At 37.8% G+C, this 17,149-nt stretch overlaps 1 non-coding gene across 1 annotated transcript; it reads right to left on the reverse strand.

Moving 5' to 3' along the window:
* Positions 1–5,172: 5,172 nt before the first annotated feature.
* On the reverse strand, positions 5,173–5,280 carry LOC148553708 (small nucleolar RNA R71). The gene has a single exon (XR_015892540.1). It is a non-coding gene; the product is annotated as a small nucleolar RNA R71 (small nucleolar RNA).
* Between the last annotated feature and the right edge of the window lie 11,869 nt (positions 5,281–17,149).

A 17,149-nucleotide genomic window follows, 5' to 3' on the forward strand; every position in this document is an offset into this window, starting at 1 on the left:
ATCTATTAGGTTGATATGCATTAGGAGTTAGATTATACCTATAAGAAACCGGCGGAGGTTGTTGCCAAGAAGGTTATCCGTATGATTGAGGCTCTTCCCATTTTTTATTCCCAAATCCTTGATGCACATCCTCATTGAAGCTTCTATTTCCTACAACATAGTTTGAACCAAACTCATAGTCAAAGGGGTGAGAATTCATAGTGACAAGAGAAAATAAAAACAAATGCTAACAAGAATTGATGAAAATAGACTCCTAAAACTAGCAACAACTAACAAAGAAGCAAAAGGCAAACATATTCACAATATTCATATATATACAATAACCAATAACAAGCACACATTGCGATTCCCCGGCAATAGCGCTAAAAACATGAAAGAGTATTATCGTCGGTTAGGAATTTCACACAAATAATCTCGTCGAAGTATAGTTCCCAACCAACAAACAATCCTCAATCAAAGTTTAATTTTTTTGTCACAAGTCCGACCCAATAAAGATAACCGAGAGTATTAGTCCTGGGTCGTTCTCCTTAGGAATTGCAATCGAGTGCCTAATTATTTGTTATGAAGATCAAGGGGGTTGGTGGTTGATAAAACAAGAAATTAAACGACAAGAAAAGTAAATCAAACAACTAAAATATAAAAACTAATAAAAAGAGGCATTCATTGCAAGGATTGAGAATCTAGGCTTTCTATCCTAGTCATTAATTATCATTCAATAGTTAACAAGAGCTAATCCTATTTCGTCATCTCCAACATAGGAAGAAGGTATACTATTATCTTCATATTGAGAGAAAGTCAAATAGGACTAGTTAATCTCAGTCCAAAAGTCCTAATCAACTTACTAATTGAATTAGCAAGACATTAGAGTCAATGGAAATAATATTAACTAACAACTCTAAATCACCAATATGAGTTAGGTATTAATGACTCAAGATTGCCTAATTTCTCTTTCCAAGCCAAGAATGCTCAAAAAGCTACTCTAACATCCAACTAAGCATTTTGTCAAACACTTGGAAGGCATAAAATAAAAGCATGATAAATTGCAAGAAATATAAAATCTAGTACTACCCAATGCAAGAAATCAACAATAACAACTGATGAGCGGATAATTTATATGCTTTTTGGCATTGTTTTTACATAGTTTTTAGTATGATTTAGTTAGTTTTTAGTATATTTTCATTAGTTTTTAAATAAAATTCACATTTCTGGACTTTACTATGAGTTTGTGTGTTTTTCTGTGATTTCAGGTATTTTCTGGCTGGAATTGAGGGACCTGAGCAAAAATCAGATTCAGAGGTTGAAGAAGGATTGCAGATGCTGTTGGATTCTGACCTCCCTGCACTCAAAGTGGATTTTCTGGAGCTACAGAACTCCAAATGGTGTGCACTCAATTGCGTTGGAAAGTAGACATCCAGGGCTTTCCATAAATATATAATAGTCTATACTTTTCCTGAGTTTAGATGATGCAAACTGGCGTTCAACGCCAGTTCCATGCTGCATTCTGGAGTTAAACGCTAGAAACAGGTTGCAAAGTGGAGTTAAACGCCAGAAACAGGTTACAAAGTGGCTTTCAACTCCAAGAGAAGCCTCTACACGTGTAAAGCTCAATGCTCAGCCCAAGCACACACCAAGTGGGCCCCAAAAGTGGATTTCTGCATCATTTACTTATTTCTATAAACCCCAGTAACTAGTTTAGTATAAATAGAACTTTTTACTATAGTCTTTACATCTTTGGATTATCTTTTGTATATCTCTGGATGTTTAGTTCTTAGATCATGGAGGCTGGCCATTCGGCCATGCCTGGACCTTATCACTTATGTATTTTCAACGGTAGAGTTTCTACACACCATAGATTAAGGTATGGAGCTCTGTTGTTCCTCATGAATTAATACAAAGTACTACTGTTTTTCTATTCAATTCAAGCTTATTCCTTCTCTAGGATATCCATTCGCACCCAAGAACATGATGAATGTGATGATTATGTGACGCTCATCATCTTTCTCACCTATGAACGCGTGCCTGACAAACACTTCCGTTCTACATGCAAACAAGCTAGAATGAGTATCTCTTAGATATCTAATATAGAGGACCGAGTCCGAGATATTAGAATCTTTGTGGTATAAGTTAGAACCCATGGACGGCCATTCTTTAGATCCGGAAAGTCTAAACCTTGTCTGTGGTATTCCGAGTAGGATCTGGGAAGGGATGGCTGTGACGAGCTTCAAACTCGCGAGTGCTGGGCATAGTGACAGACGCAAAAGGATAGTAAATCCTATTCCAGTATGATCAAGAACCGACAAATGATTAGCCATGCAGTGACAGCGCATTGGACCATTTTCACAGAGAGGATGGGATGTAGCCATTGACAACGGTGATGCCCTACATAAAGCTTGCCATGGAAAGGAGTAGGAATGATTGGATGAAGACAGCAGAAAAGCAGAGGTTCAGAGGAACGAAAGCATCTCTATACGTTTTCTGAAATTCTCACCAATGAATTACATAAGTATCTCTATCCTAGTTTATGTTTTATTTATCTTTTTATTATTAAAACTCTATAACCTTTTGAATCCGCCTGACTGAGATTTACAAGGTGACCATAGCTTGCTTCAAGCCGACAATCTCCGTGGGATCGACCCTTACTCACGTAAGGTTTATTACTTGGACGACCCAGTGCACTTGCTGGTTAGTTGTATCAAAATTGTGAAAAAGAACTAAAATTATGAATGTGTGTATTAAGTTTTTAGCGCCGTTACCAAGGAATGAACGATCACGATTTCGTGCACCAAGTTTTTGGCGTCGTTGCCAGGGATTGTTCGAGTTTGGACAACTGACAGTTCATCTTGTTGCTCAGATTAGGTAATTTTATTTTAATTTTAAGTTTTTGTTTTCATTCTTTTTATTTTCGAAAAAATATTCAAAAAAAAAAAATTTTTCTATGTTCTTCAGAATTTTTAAGAATGAATTCTAGTGTTTCAGATGATGCTTTTATCATCACAAGAGTTAGTTGATTCCCATCAATTTGGCTGTTATATGTAATGTCCTGCTGAAGCTTGTTCTGCGCTGTCTAATCTCTTTAGACTGAAGCTTAGACTAACATTGCATGATTCCTGGAATCTTTATTAAAATTTTTGAGTTTCTTATTTTCTTTTTCCAAATAATTTTCGAAAAAAAAATAAAAAAAGGATATTTCTTCTTTTTGTTTTTCCAAAATAATTTTCAAAAAAACCAAAAAAAAAAATTTTAAAAAAAATCATAAAATCAAAAATATTTTTGTGTTTCTTGTTTGAGTCTAGAGTCAAGTTTTAAGTTTGGTGTCAATTGCATCTTTTTAATTTTCTAAAAAAAAATTATTTTCGAAAATTTCATGCATTGCATTCTTCATGATATTCAAGTTGTTCTTGGCCAGTCTTCTTGTTTGATCTTCATATTTACTTGTTTTGTGTCTTTTCTTGTTTTTCATATGCATTCTTGAAACGTTAATGTCTAAAGAATAAAAAATTTTTAAGTTTGGTGTCTTGCATGTTTTCTTTTCTTGAAAATTTTTCAAAAATAAGTTCTTGGTGTTCATCTTGACATTCAAAGTGTTCTTGGTGTTCATCTTGACATTCATAGTGTTCTTGCATGCATCATGTGTTTTAATCCAAAATTTTCATGCATTGAGTCTTTTTGATGTTTTTCTCTTTCTTTATTAAAATTGAAAAATAAAAAAATATCTTTCCCTTTTTCACTCATAAATTTTCGAAAATTTGAGTTGACTTTTTCAAAACTTTTTAAAATTTAGTTGTTTCTTATGAGTCAAATCAAATTTTCAATTTAAAAATTTTATCTTTTTCAAATCTTTTTCAAAAATCAAATCTTTTTCAATTTTTCTTCCATATTTTCGAAAATTTCAAATTAATTTTCAAAATATTTTTCTTATTTTTATTCCATATTTTCGAATTTAATGCTAACAATTAATGTGATTGATTCAAAAATATTAAGTTTGTTACTTGCCTAATAAGAAAGGTTCAATCTTTAAATTTTAAAATCAAATCTTTTTGTTTCTTGTTAGTCAAGTAATCAACTTTAATTTTCAAATCAAATCTTTTTAAAATTTATTTTCAAATCTTTTTTAAAATAAGTTTCAATCGCATCTTTTTTCAAAATCAATTTCAAAATCTTTTCTAACTTCTTTTCTAACTTCTTATCTTTTCAAAAATTGATTTTCAAATCTTTTTCAAACTAATCCTAACTTTTTGTTTGATTCTTATCTTTTTCAAAACTACCTAACTAACTCTCTCTCTCTAATTTTCGAAAATCACCTTCCCTCTTTTTCAAAATTTCTTTTTAATTAACTATTTGTTTTAAATGTTAATTTGATTTAATTTTATTTTCCTTTCTTAAATTTTCGAATTTTAACTTTATTTTTTTAATTAAAAACAAAAATACTTTTATTTTAATTTATTTAATTTTCGAAAATTCTTCCCTCTCACCTCCTTCTAATTATCTATTTATCTACTAACACTTCTCTTTCTTAAAAATTCGAACCCCTTCCTTCTTCTGTTTTCGAATTTCTTCTCTTCTCTTCTACTCACATAAAGGAATCTCTATACTGTGGCATAGAGGATTCCATATTTTCTTTTCTGTTTTCTTCTTTTTCATATGAGCAGGAACAAGGATAAGAACATTCTTGTTGAAGCTGATCCTGAACCTGAAAGAACTCTGAAGAGGAAGCTAAGGGAAGCTAAAGCACAACTCTCTAGAGAAAATTTGACAGAAAATTTCGAAAAGGAAGGAGACATGGCTGAAAATAATAACAATGCAAGGAAGATGCTTGGTGACTTTACTGCACCAAATTCCAATTTACATGGAAGAAGCTTCTCAATCCCTGCCATTGGAGCAAACAATTTTGAGCTGAAACCTCAATTAGATTCTCTAATGCAACAGAATTGCAAGTTTTATGGACTTCCATCAGAAGATCCTTTTCAGTTCTTAACTGAATTCTTGCAGATCTGTGATACTGTTAAGACCAATGGGGTTGATCCCGAGGTCTACAGGCTTATGCTTTTCCCATTTGCTGTAAGAGACAGAGCTAGAATATGGTTGGACTCTCAACCAAAAGATAGCCTGAACTCTTGGGATAAGCTGGTCACGGCTTTCTTAGCCAAGTTCTTTCCTCCTCCAAAGCTTAGTAAGCTTAGAGTGGATGTTCAAACCTTCAAACAAAAAGAAGGTGAATCCCTCTATGAAGCGTGGGAGAGATACAAGGAACTGACCAAAAAGTGTCCTTCTAACATGCTTTCAGAATGGACCATCTTGGATATATTCTATGATGGTCTGTCTGAGCTATCAAAGATGTCACTGAACCATTCTGCAGGTGGATCCATTCACCTAAAGAAAACGCCTGCAGAAGCTCAAGAACTCATTGACATGGTTGCAAATAACCAGTTCATGTACACTTCTGAAAGGAATCCTGTGAATAATGGAACGCCTATGAGGAAGGGAGTTCTTGAAATTGATACTCTGAATGCCATATTGGCTCAGAATAAAATATTGACTCATCAAGTCAATATGATCTCTCAGAGTCTGAATGGAATGAAGGAATCATCCAACAGTACTATAGAGGCATCTTCTGAAGAAGAAGCTTATGATCCTGAGAACCCTGCAATAGCAGAGGTGAATTATGGGTGAACCCTATAGAAACACCTATAATCCCTCATAGAGGAATCATCCAAATTTTTCATGGAAGGATCAACAAAAGCCTCAACAAGGCTTTAATAATGGTGGAAGAAACAGGTTTAGCAATAGCAAGCCTTTTCCATCATCCACTCAGCAACAGACAGAGAATTCTGAGCAGAATCCATCTAGCTTAGGAAATATAGTCTCTGATCCATCTAAGGCCACTTTAAGTTTCATGAATGAAACAAGGTCCTCCATTAGAAATTTGGAGGCACAAGTGGGCCAGTTGAGTAAAAGAGTCACTGAAACCCCTCCTAGTACTCTCCCAAGCAATACAGAAAGAATCCAAAAAGAGAGTGCAAGGCCATTGATTTAACCATCATGGCCAAACCTACAAGGGAGGGAGAGGACGTGAATCCCAGTAAGGAAGACCTCCTGGGACGTCCAGTGATCAACAAGGAGTTTCCCTCTGAGGAACCAAAGGAATCTGAGGCTCATCTAGAGATCATAGAGATTCCATTGAACCTCCTTCTACCCTTCATGAGCTCTGATGAGTATTCTTCTTCTGAAGAGAATGAGGATGTTACTGAAGAGCAAGTTGCCAAGTAGTTTGGTGCAATCATGAAGCTAAATGCCAAGTTATTTGGTAATGAGACTTGGGAAGATGAACCTCCCTTACTCATCAATGAAGTGAGTGATCTGGATCAACTGACATTGGCTCAGAAGAAACAGGATCCTAGAAAGTTCTTAATACCTTGTACCATAGGCACCATGACCTTTGAGAAGGCTCTATGTGACCTTGGGTCAGGGATAAACCTCATGCCACTCTATGTAATGGAGAAACTGGGAATCTTTGAGGTGCAAGCTGCCAGAATCTTATTAGAGATGGAAGACAACTCAAGAAAATAGGCTTATGGACTAGTAGAGGACGTGTTAGTAAAGGTTAAAGGCCTTTACATCCCTGCTGATTTCATAATCCTAGACACTGGAAAGGATGAGGATGAATCCATCATCCTTGGAATACCGTTCCTAGCCACAGCAAGAGCTGTGATTGATGTGGACAGAGGAGAGTTGATCCTTCAACTGAATGAGGACAACCTTGTGTTTAAAACTCAAGGATCTCCTTCTGTAACCATGGAGAGGAAGCATGAAAAGCTTCTCTCACTGCAGAGTCAACCAAAGCCCCCACAGTCAAACTCTAAGTTTGGTGTTGGGAGGCCACAACCAAACACTAAGTTTGGTGTTGAACCCCCACATTCAAAATCTAAGTTTGGTGTTGGGAGGTTCCAACCTTGCTCTGATTATCTGTGAGGCTCCATGAGAGCTCACTGTCAAGCTATTGACATTAAAGAAGCGCTTGTTGGGAGGCAACCCAATGTTATTTAATTATATCTATTTTATTTTCTCTTTGTTATTTCATGTTTTATTAGGTTGATGATCATGTGGAGTCACAAAAACTACTGAAAAAAAATCAAAAACAGAATGAAAAACAGCCCACCCTGGAGGAGAGGCATGCTGGCGTTAAACGCCAGAAACAAGCATCTGTCTGGCGTTTAACGCCAGAAACAAGCACCAAGTTGGTGTTTAACGCTAGAACCAAGCATCTACCTGGCGTTAAATGCCAGGATTGCACAGCAAGGGCGTTTTACACGCCTAATTGGGGCAGGGATGTTAAGTCCTTGACCCCACTTGATCTGTGGATCCCACAGGATCCCTTCAGGATCTGTAGACCCCACAAGATCCCCTCAGGATCTGTGGACCCCACAGGATCCCCACTTTTTCTTCTCTCCTCTTCACACCTTTTCATAACTCTCTTCCCCATAAACCCCACCTGCCTTCAAAATTCAAAATATTTTCCCTCCCAAACCCAACCCTAATGGCCGAACCCTACACCCCCCACTCCTATATAAACCCCTCACTCCTTCTTCATTTTCACACAACACAACGATCTATTATCCCCCTTGGCTGAATACATCTTCTTCCCCCATCTCCTCCATTTTTTTCTTCTTCTACTACTTTCTTTCTTCTTTTGCTCAGGAACGAGCAAACATTTTAAGTTTGGTGTGGTAAAAGCATAGCTTTTTGTTTTTCCATAACCATTTATGGCACCTAAGGCCAGAGAAACCTCTAGAAAGTGGAAAGAGAAGGCAATTGCTTCCACCTCTAAGTCATGGGAGATGGAGAGATTCATCTCAAAGGTCCATCAAGACCACTTCTATGAAGTTGTGGCTAAGAAGAAAGTGATCCCTGAGGTTTCTTTCAAGCTCAAAAAGAATGAGTATCCGGAGATCCGACTTGAGATCCAAAGAAGAGGTTGGGAAGTTCTCACCAACCCCATTCAACAAGTCAGGATCCTAATGGTTCAAGAGTTCTATGCAAACGCATGGATCACTAAGAACCATGATCAAGGTGTGAACTGATGCACGGAAAACTTGTCTCGCAATAAATCTCCCTTCGGCAAGTGTACCGAATTGTCGTCAAGTAATAACTCACAAAAGAGTGAGGTCGAATCCCACAGAGATTAACGGATTAAGCAATCAATAGTTGATTGATTATCCTAGTTAGACGATTCAGATTTGGATGATGAGTAACAAAGGAATGTAAATTGCATGAATGTAACGGAAGCAATAAAGTGCAGAAAAGTAAAATGGCAAGAAAAGTAAATATAAGAACTAAAAATAAAATGAACATTGGGATCAAGAGATATTGTAATCCTCCGGATCAAGTTCATTCTCATCTCTTCCTCAATCAATGCATTCATTGATCTCCTTGGCAATCTTAAGTGATCGAATTACAATTCCTTGTAATTCGATCTCTCAAATCTTGATCAATAGCCAATTCCTTGGTCAATTGCTCATGAGAAGAGATGAAGTATGGTCATTGATTATACCACATGCATTTCCCAAATCAAGTGTTGGAAGGATTATAGTCACATATCCATCCACACCCAATTTGGTCCAGCATGAGAAAGCATTTCTAGCATGATCTCTTCATTCCTCTTTCAAGGTTCAGAAGAGATCCAAGTATGAATAGTTTCTTTTCCAAGATAACTACCCAATTAGATGAAGATCGAAAGCCCTCTAGTAAAATCAAGAGGAAAGAAAGAAGAAGAAGAATAAGAACTACACTTAATCCATTGAATCACAATAGAGCTCTCTAACCCAATGTAAAGAGTTAGTTGATCATTGCTCTACAAAAATAGAAAAGAAAGAAAGTGCAGAAAAGTAAATATGAAGATTCAAACTGAAATTGAAAATTCAACATTCATAAATGAAAATTACAACTAGGAGAAAGAGAAGGAAAAGTGTGTGAGGGGAGGGAGTCCGAAGACCCCTCTTCAATCCCCCATTCCAGAATTATCCAACCTTAAATGTAAAAACTAAGGCCTTTATATAGGCTTTCCTGAATTACAAAATGAAATTAAAAGCAAATTACAATTAAATGAAAATTCCTATTCTAGATGCTTCTTGTGGTCTTGATTGGTTGACAATTGTGGGCTTGCTTGCTTGAGCTTTGAAGTGGACTTGAGAGAGAGTGAGTTAAGTTGAGGTCCAGATGCTAAAGTTTGTGCTAAAGTTAGCCACACTAATGCTACAAGTGTGGCGTTAGTGCTAAAGTTATTATGGCTAACGTTGCACTTGCTGTCCAGTTGGTGTTTTTGCGGCTTAAAAGATGCCTCTTGTTTATGCTCCAATTTCATGCCCACCATAGAGTATTATATATCGTTGGAAAGCTTTGAATGTCAGCTTTCTAACGCAACTAGAATCACCTCAATTGGACCTCTGTATCTCAAGTTATGCTCCTTTGAAGTGGACATGGTCGCTGGCACAGTTGCCAGCGTTACTAGAAAACTTGAGTGCCAATAACGCTAGCGATCAGGGCTTCATTATTGCCAGTTTCTGGAGCTTAAACTTAGTGTCCACTCCATACTATTATATATTGTTGGAAAGCCCTGGATGTCTACTTTCCAATGCCTTTGGAAGCTCATCATTTGGAGCTCTACAACTCGAGTTACACTTCTTGGAAGGTGAAGAGGTCAGCTGGCCTTAATATAGGTTGATACCATGTTCATTATTGCACTTTCGGGGCAGGTTTTCTCCCTCAAATTTAGTGTCAACCATGTAGTGCCATATATGCTTGGAAAGCTCTGGAATCCTACTTTCCAATGCCACTGGAATCACCTCATTTGGAGTTTTGTGGCTCAAGTTATTCTTGTTTGAAGAAGGCATGGTCAGGCTGCCAAGTGGGACTTTTGCCCACGTTAACTACCACATTAATCTAGTTAACGTGGAAGTTAACGTGGGTCTTTTTGCTTCACCAACGTTAGTGGAGATCACCTTTTCCACTAACTTTGGCATCTCCCTTTCCTTCCACGTTAGTTCCCACGTTAATGTAGTTAACGTAGAAGCTAACGTGGGTCTTCTTGCTTCGAAACGTTAGTGGCAATCACTTTTTCCACTAACGTTGGCATATACCCCTTTCGCAAGCATTATTGGGGCTCACCTTCCCCATTAACGTTGCTTGGTGCCTTTTGTCCCTTCGTTAGAGTTCACGTTAGTGTAGCTAACGTGACTCTTAACGTGGGTCTTCGTTCCATGCTCTCCTTCTTCAAAGTTAATGCCACTAACTTTTCTCATTAACGTTGTGGCTTTCCTTCCTTCCACGTTAGTGCCCACGTTAGTGTAACTAACGTAGCCACTAACGTGGCTCTTCTCTTTTTCTTTTGGCCTGAAATCAATCAAACAAAGTGCATCAAAGTCTTGCTCTTAATCATGGGATCATGCATCATCCAATTTATCATATAATTCATGCAAAATTCTCATGAAATCATGTAAAGTGCACAATGTATGCTTAAATCAAGATGTAAGTGAATATCTACCCAAAACTAGCTTATTTCCTAAGAAAATGCATGAAACTATCTTAAAAACAGTAAAGAAAAGGTCAGTGAAACTGGCCAAAATGCCCTAGCATCATGAACCCGAATCCAAAGCATTGGCTTACCATGGTTCGGGGGAAATACTTAGATTTCAGTCTGGAAAATGTAAGGCTGGCATTCAACTTGTCAATGATGGAAGAGAACGCACGCCCCTACACAAGAAGGGTCAACTTTGATCAAAGGTTGGACTAAGTCCTCATAGACATATGTGAGGAAGGAGCTCAATGGAAAATTGACTCAAGAGGCAAGCCGGTTCAACTAAGAAGGCATGACCTCAAACCAGTGGCTAGGGGATGGCTAGAGTTCATTCAACGCTCAATCATTCCTACTATTAACCGGTCTAAAGTTACTATAGACCGGGCCATCATGATCCATAGTATCATGATTGGAGAAGAGGTGGAAGTTCATGAGATTATACCTCAAGAACTCTACAAGGTGGCTGACAAGTCCTCCACTTGGGCAAGGTTAGCCTTTCCTCACCTCATATGCCACCTCTGCAATTCGGCTGGAATTGACATAGAGGGAGACATCCTCATTGAAGAGGATAAGCCCATCACTAAGAAAAGGATGGAGCAAACAAGAGATCATGGACCTCAACAAGAGTATGAGGAAATTCCTCACCATGAAATCCCTGAGATGCCTCAGGGGATGCACTTTTCTCCACAAAACTATTGGGAGCAAATCAACACCTCCCTAGGAGAATTAAGTTCCAATATGGGACAACTAAGGGTGGAGCACCAAGAGCATTCCATCATCCTCCATGAAATTAGAGAAGATCAAAGAGCTATGAGGGAGGAGCAAGAAAGACAAGGAAGAGACATAGAGGAGCTCAAGAGTACCATTGGTTCTTCAAGAAGAGGAAGACGCCACCCTCACTAAGGTGGACTCATTCCTTAATCTCCTTGTCTATTTATTTTCTGTTTTTCAATTTTTTGAGCTTTATGTTTATGTATATTTGTGTCTTATTACATGATCATTAGTGTCTAAGTGTCTATGCCTTAAAGTTATGAATATGAATCCATCACCTTTCTTAAATGAAAAATGTTTTAATTACAAAAGAACAAGAAGTACAGGGTTTCAAATTCATCCTTGAAACTAGTTTAATTATTTTGGTGCCGTGACAATACTTTTTGTTTTCTGAATGAATGCTTGAACAGTGCATATGTCTTTTGAAGTTGATGTTTATGAATGTTAAATATGTTGGCTCTTGAAGAATAAGGAAAAATGAGACCTGTTATTTGATAATCTAAAAAATCATAAAAATGATTCTTGAAGCAAGAAAAAGCAGTGAATACAAAAGCTTGCGAAAAAAAAATAAATGGCGAAAAAAAAATTATAGAAAAAGAAAAAGCAAGCAGAAAAAGCCAAAAGCTCTTTAAACCAAAAGGCAAGAGCAAAAAGCCAATAGCCCTTAAAACCAAAAGGCAAGGGTAATAAAAAGGATCCAAGTCTTTGAGCATCAGTGGATAGGAGGACCTAAAGGAATAAAATCCTGGCCTAAGCGGCTAAACCAAGCTATCCCTAACCATGTTCTTGTGGTGTGAAGGTGTCAAGTGAAAACTTGAGATTGAGTGGTTAAAGTCAAGGTCCAAAGCAAAAACAGAGTGTGCTTAAGAACCCTGGACACCTCTAATTGGGGACTTTAGCAAAGCTGAGTCACAATCTGAAAAGGTTCACCCAGTTATGTGTCTGTGGCATTTATGTATCCGGTGGTAATACTGGAAAACAAAGTGCTTAGGGCCACGGCCAAGACTCATAAAGTAGCTGTGTTCAAGAATCAACATACTAAACTAGGAGAATCAATAACACTATCTGAACTCTGAGTTCCTATAGATGCCAATCATTCTGAACCTCAATGGATAAAGTGAGATGCCAAAACTATTCAAGAGGTAAAAAGCTACAAGTCCCGCTCATTTGACTGGAGCTAATTTTTATTGATATTTTGGAATTCATAGTATATTCTCTTCTTTTTATCCTATTTGATTTTCAGTTGCTTGGGGACAAGCAACAATTTAAGTTTGTTGTTGTGATGAGCGGATAATTTATACGCTTTTTGGCATTGTTTTACATAGTTTTTAGTATGATTTAGTTAGTTTTTAGTATATTTTTATTAGTTTTTAAATAAAATTCACATTTCTGGACTTTACTATGAGTTTGTGTGTTTTTCTATGATTTTAGGTATTTTTTGGCTGAAATTGAGGGACCTGAGCAAAAATCAGATTCAGAGGTTGAAGAAGGACTGCAGATGCTGTTGGATTCTAACCTCCCTGCACTAAAAGTGGATTTTCTAGAGCTACAGAACTCCAAATAGCACGCTCTCAATTGCGTTGGAAAGTAGACATCCAGGGCTTTCCAGAAATATATAATAGTCTATAATTTGCCCGAGTTTAGATGACGCAAACTGGCGTTTAACGTCAGTTCCATGCTGCATTCTAGAGTTAAACGCCAGAAGCAGGTTGCAAAGTGGAGTTAAACGCTAGAAACAGGTTACAAAGTGGCGTTCAACTCCAAGAGAAGCCTCTACATGTGTAAAGCTCAATGCTCAGCCCAAGCACACACCAAGTGGGCCCCAGAAGTGGATTTTTGCATCATTTACTTATTTCTGTAAACCCTAGTAACTAGTTTAGTATAAATAGAACTTTTTACTATTGTCTTTACATCTTTGGATTATCTTTTGTATATCTCTGGATGTTTAGTTCTTAGATCATGGAGGCTGGCCATTCGGCCATGCCTGGACCTTATCACTTATGTATTTTTAACGGTAGAGTTTCTACACACCATAGATTAAGGTGTGGAGCTCTGCTGTTCCTCATGAATTAATACAAAGTGCTACTGTTTTTCTATTCAATTAAAGCTTATTCCTTCTCTAAGATATCCATTCGCACCCAAGAACATGATGAATGTGATGATTATGTGACGCTCATCATCATTCTCACCTATGAATGCGTGCCTGACAAACACTTCCGTTCTACATGCAAACAAGCTAGAATGACTATCTCTTAGATATCTAATACAGAGGACCGAGTCCGAGATATTAGAATCTTCGTGGTATAAGTTAGAACCCATGGACGGCCATTCTTGAGATCCCGAAAGTCTAAACCTTGTCTGTGGTATTTCGAGTAGGATCTGGGACGGGATGGCTGTAACGAGCTTCAAACTCGCGAGTGCTGGGTGTAGTGACAGACGCAAAAGGATAGTAAATCCTATTCCAGTATGATCGAGAACCGACAGATGATTAGCCATGCAGTGACAGCGCATTGGACCATTTTCACAGAGAGGATGGGATGTAGCCATTGACAACGGTGATGCCCTACGTAAAGCTTGCCATGGAAAGGAGTAGGAATGATTGGATGAAGACAGCAGGAAAGCAGAGGTTCAGAGGAACGAAAGCATCTCTATACGCTTATCTGTAATTCTCACCAATGAATTACATAAGTATCTCTATCCTAGTTTATGTTTTTTTTATCTTTTTATTATTAAAACTATATAACCTTTTGAATCTGCCTGACTGAGATTTACAAGGTGACCATAGCTTGCTTCAAGCCGACAATCTCCGTGGGATCGACCCTTACTCACGTAAGGTTTATTACTTGGACGACCCAGTGCACTTGTTGGTTAGTTGTATCGAAATTGTGAAAAAGAACTAAAATTATGAACGTGTGTATTAAGTTTTTAGCGCCGTTACCAAGGAATGAACGATCACGATTTTGTGCACCAACAACTCAATTAAACATCAAAAGAATATAAAACATGAAATACCTCAAAATTGTATTAAAGGGAATGAAAATTGACAAGAGTGTATAAACTTAGAAGTAACAAAAATGAGAAATTAACAATAAGAAATAGGAAAATCAAGACAATAGAACAAGAAATTGTAAAGAAAACAAGATGAAAACAAAAATTAAACCTTAAATATAAGAGGAATTCACCTAATCTACCCTAATTCTAGAGAGAATAGGGAGCTTCTTGATGAGCGGATAATTTATACCCTTTTTGGCATTGTTTTTACATAGTTTTTAGCATGTTTTAATTACTTTTTATTTTATTTTTATTAGTTTTTATTCAAAAATTACATTTCTGGACTTTACTATGAGTTTATGTGTTTTTTTGTGATTTCAGGTATTTTCTGGCTGAAATTGAGGTACCTGAGCAAAAATCTGATTCAGAGGTTGAAATAGGACTGCAGATGCTGTTGGATTCTGACCACCCTGCACTCGAAGTGGATTTTCTGGAGCTACAGAAGCCCAATTGGCGCGATCTCAATTGCGTTGGAAAGTATAAATTCTGGTCTTTCCAGCAATATATAATAATCTATACTTTGCCCGAGATTTGATGGCCCAAACCGGTGTTCAAAATCAGCCTAAAACATCTTGGCGTAAAACGCCTAAAGTGGCACCAGAATTGGAGTTAAACGCCCAAACTAGCACCAAAGCTGGCGTTTAACTCCAGGAACAGCCTAAGCACGAAAAATCTTCAATGCTCAGCCCAAGCACACATCAAGTGGGCCCCAGAAGTAGATTTCTACACTATCTGCACTTAGTTATTCATTTTCTGTAAACCCTAGTAACTAGTCTAGTATAAAAACTACTTTTAGAGATTTATTTGATGTTCTTTTAGTTTTTGATTGAGTCTTTTATCTTTTGAACTTGTATGTTCACGTTTGGAGGCTGGCCTCACGGCCATGCCTAGACCTTTTTCACTTATGTATTTTCTACGGTGGAGTTTCTACACCCCATAGATTAAGGTGTGGAGCTCTGCTGTTCTTCATGAATTAATACAAGTACTATTGTCTTTCTATTTAATTTACGCCTACTTCTTCTCTAAGATAGTCACTCACACTTCAACCTGAAGAATGTGATGACTCGTGACACTCATCATCATTCTCACTTATAAATGCGTGCCTGACAACCACTTCGGTTCTATCTACAATAGCTTGAGTGTATATCTCTTGGCCTCCTGGTTCACGATGTAACGACCCAACTCCCAGTATGCCATGGTCATACAAAAAGCTAAGTGTTACTAACTTGTCCTTCCTAACTATTATCTATTATTTAATATATGAGCCTGTGCCTTGTTAGAACGTTGCCAATTTTACGAGTAACTTTTTTTTATTTGCTGTGGATGATAATGTAAAAATAAACAAGCATACATTGAGAGCAATAAAAGCAAGCATAGAGAAATATAGACATATAGCAGATAATATACATCATGTACACTATAACAAAACATGTAGCTTTTACACAAGATCAAGTCAGTTCACATCCTCGTCAACCTATGTAGCTAATATATACACGACCCTCCCAAGGCCTGGCCTATACAAAAAGCCGCTAAACTGGCGCCCAAGCTAGCCTAACCACAATATATAGCTCCTAGCTCTCGGGTGTACTAACAAAAGTGAGAGACTAACTAATAGATAATGTCAGACTAGAGTGTCATCAAAAGAATACCCCTACAGCTGTCAAACTATATCTACACGTGGCCGTTTAGAAGATCATCATGAGGCTTGCCCATCTCCTCATTCTGCTCTATCTCTATCTCAGGGATCCTCCTCCTCCTCCTCCTCGTCTGCGGCTACAGCTATACGCTCAGATCCACCAGAAACACTGCTGTCATTATGTACAAAACCATTCACGAGCACAGGTCCGTTCGCCTATATCGGAGCTACCCTGTCATCCGGTAGTGCCAACTCAGTAGGTTGTAGAAAGTCTAAGATTGGCTCAGGGGGAAGGTCCCACTCTGGTAGAATCACATGTACGTACTCTCCAGCTATCTCGGGCTCATCAGGAATGATAGGCTCAGGTGCCACCTCATTCAAGGGTTGAGCTGGTATAGAGTGCCCGTGATCATTGGGAAAAGGATGTCCAGGTGCATCAGGGTGTAACCAGGATAAGGGAAAGTCGTAGGGATCATTAGGACCAAAAAGCGGACTACACAAAGGATGTTGGAAGGGACGGTTTTGTAACCTATAACATCTCATACGAAGCTCCACACTCAGAATGTAGTAACCATAGTACACTGGATCCTCGTAAATGTATAGGTCTTCGACTTCATAAAATATCACACCAGATTCCATCTGAAGGGGAGGAAGGGAGAGAAGGGGGTAAGAATTGGGGAGTTCTTAGTAGGGCTGGGGTTATTAGCTACATTCATTTACACGGTGTCGATTAGTAGATGAATAACAGAATATAGCGAAGCAGTAAACAGAAGATAAAGATAGAAAGAGAAAGTATAGACAACAGGAAGCAAAACACAAACAAAAGAATACAAGAAAATATAACACAAAAATAGCATACAAGCAAACAAACATAAGGAAATAGATCACACATAGAAAGGAATGCAACAGAGAATGATGCATAGACAAGAATGATGCATGTCTAGCCTTAGCGCAGGCCATAAGCTCATGTGTCGGTTGGCTGCCTACAATCCCGACATTTATCCGGTCACGAGTAATCCCGATTTTCCAGATACGATTTTCCGTTCCTAAAGGATAGTAATAGCCACTCATTTGAGATGGCCTCTGCTTAATGCAGGAAACTCTGCTCTGCTCTGGGGAAT

The sequence above is a fragment of the Arachis ipaensis genome, chromosome B7, assembly GCF_059453495.1.
Source record: "Arachis ipaensis isolate K30076 ecotype BB chromosome B7, ASM5945349v1, whole genome shotgun sequence".
NCBI classification, from domain to species: domain Eukaryota; kingdom Viridiplantae; phylum Streptophyta; class Magnoliopsida; order Fabales; family Fabaceae; genus Arachis; species Arachis ipaensis.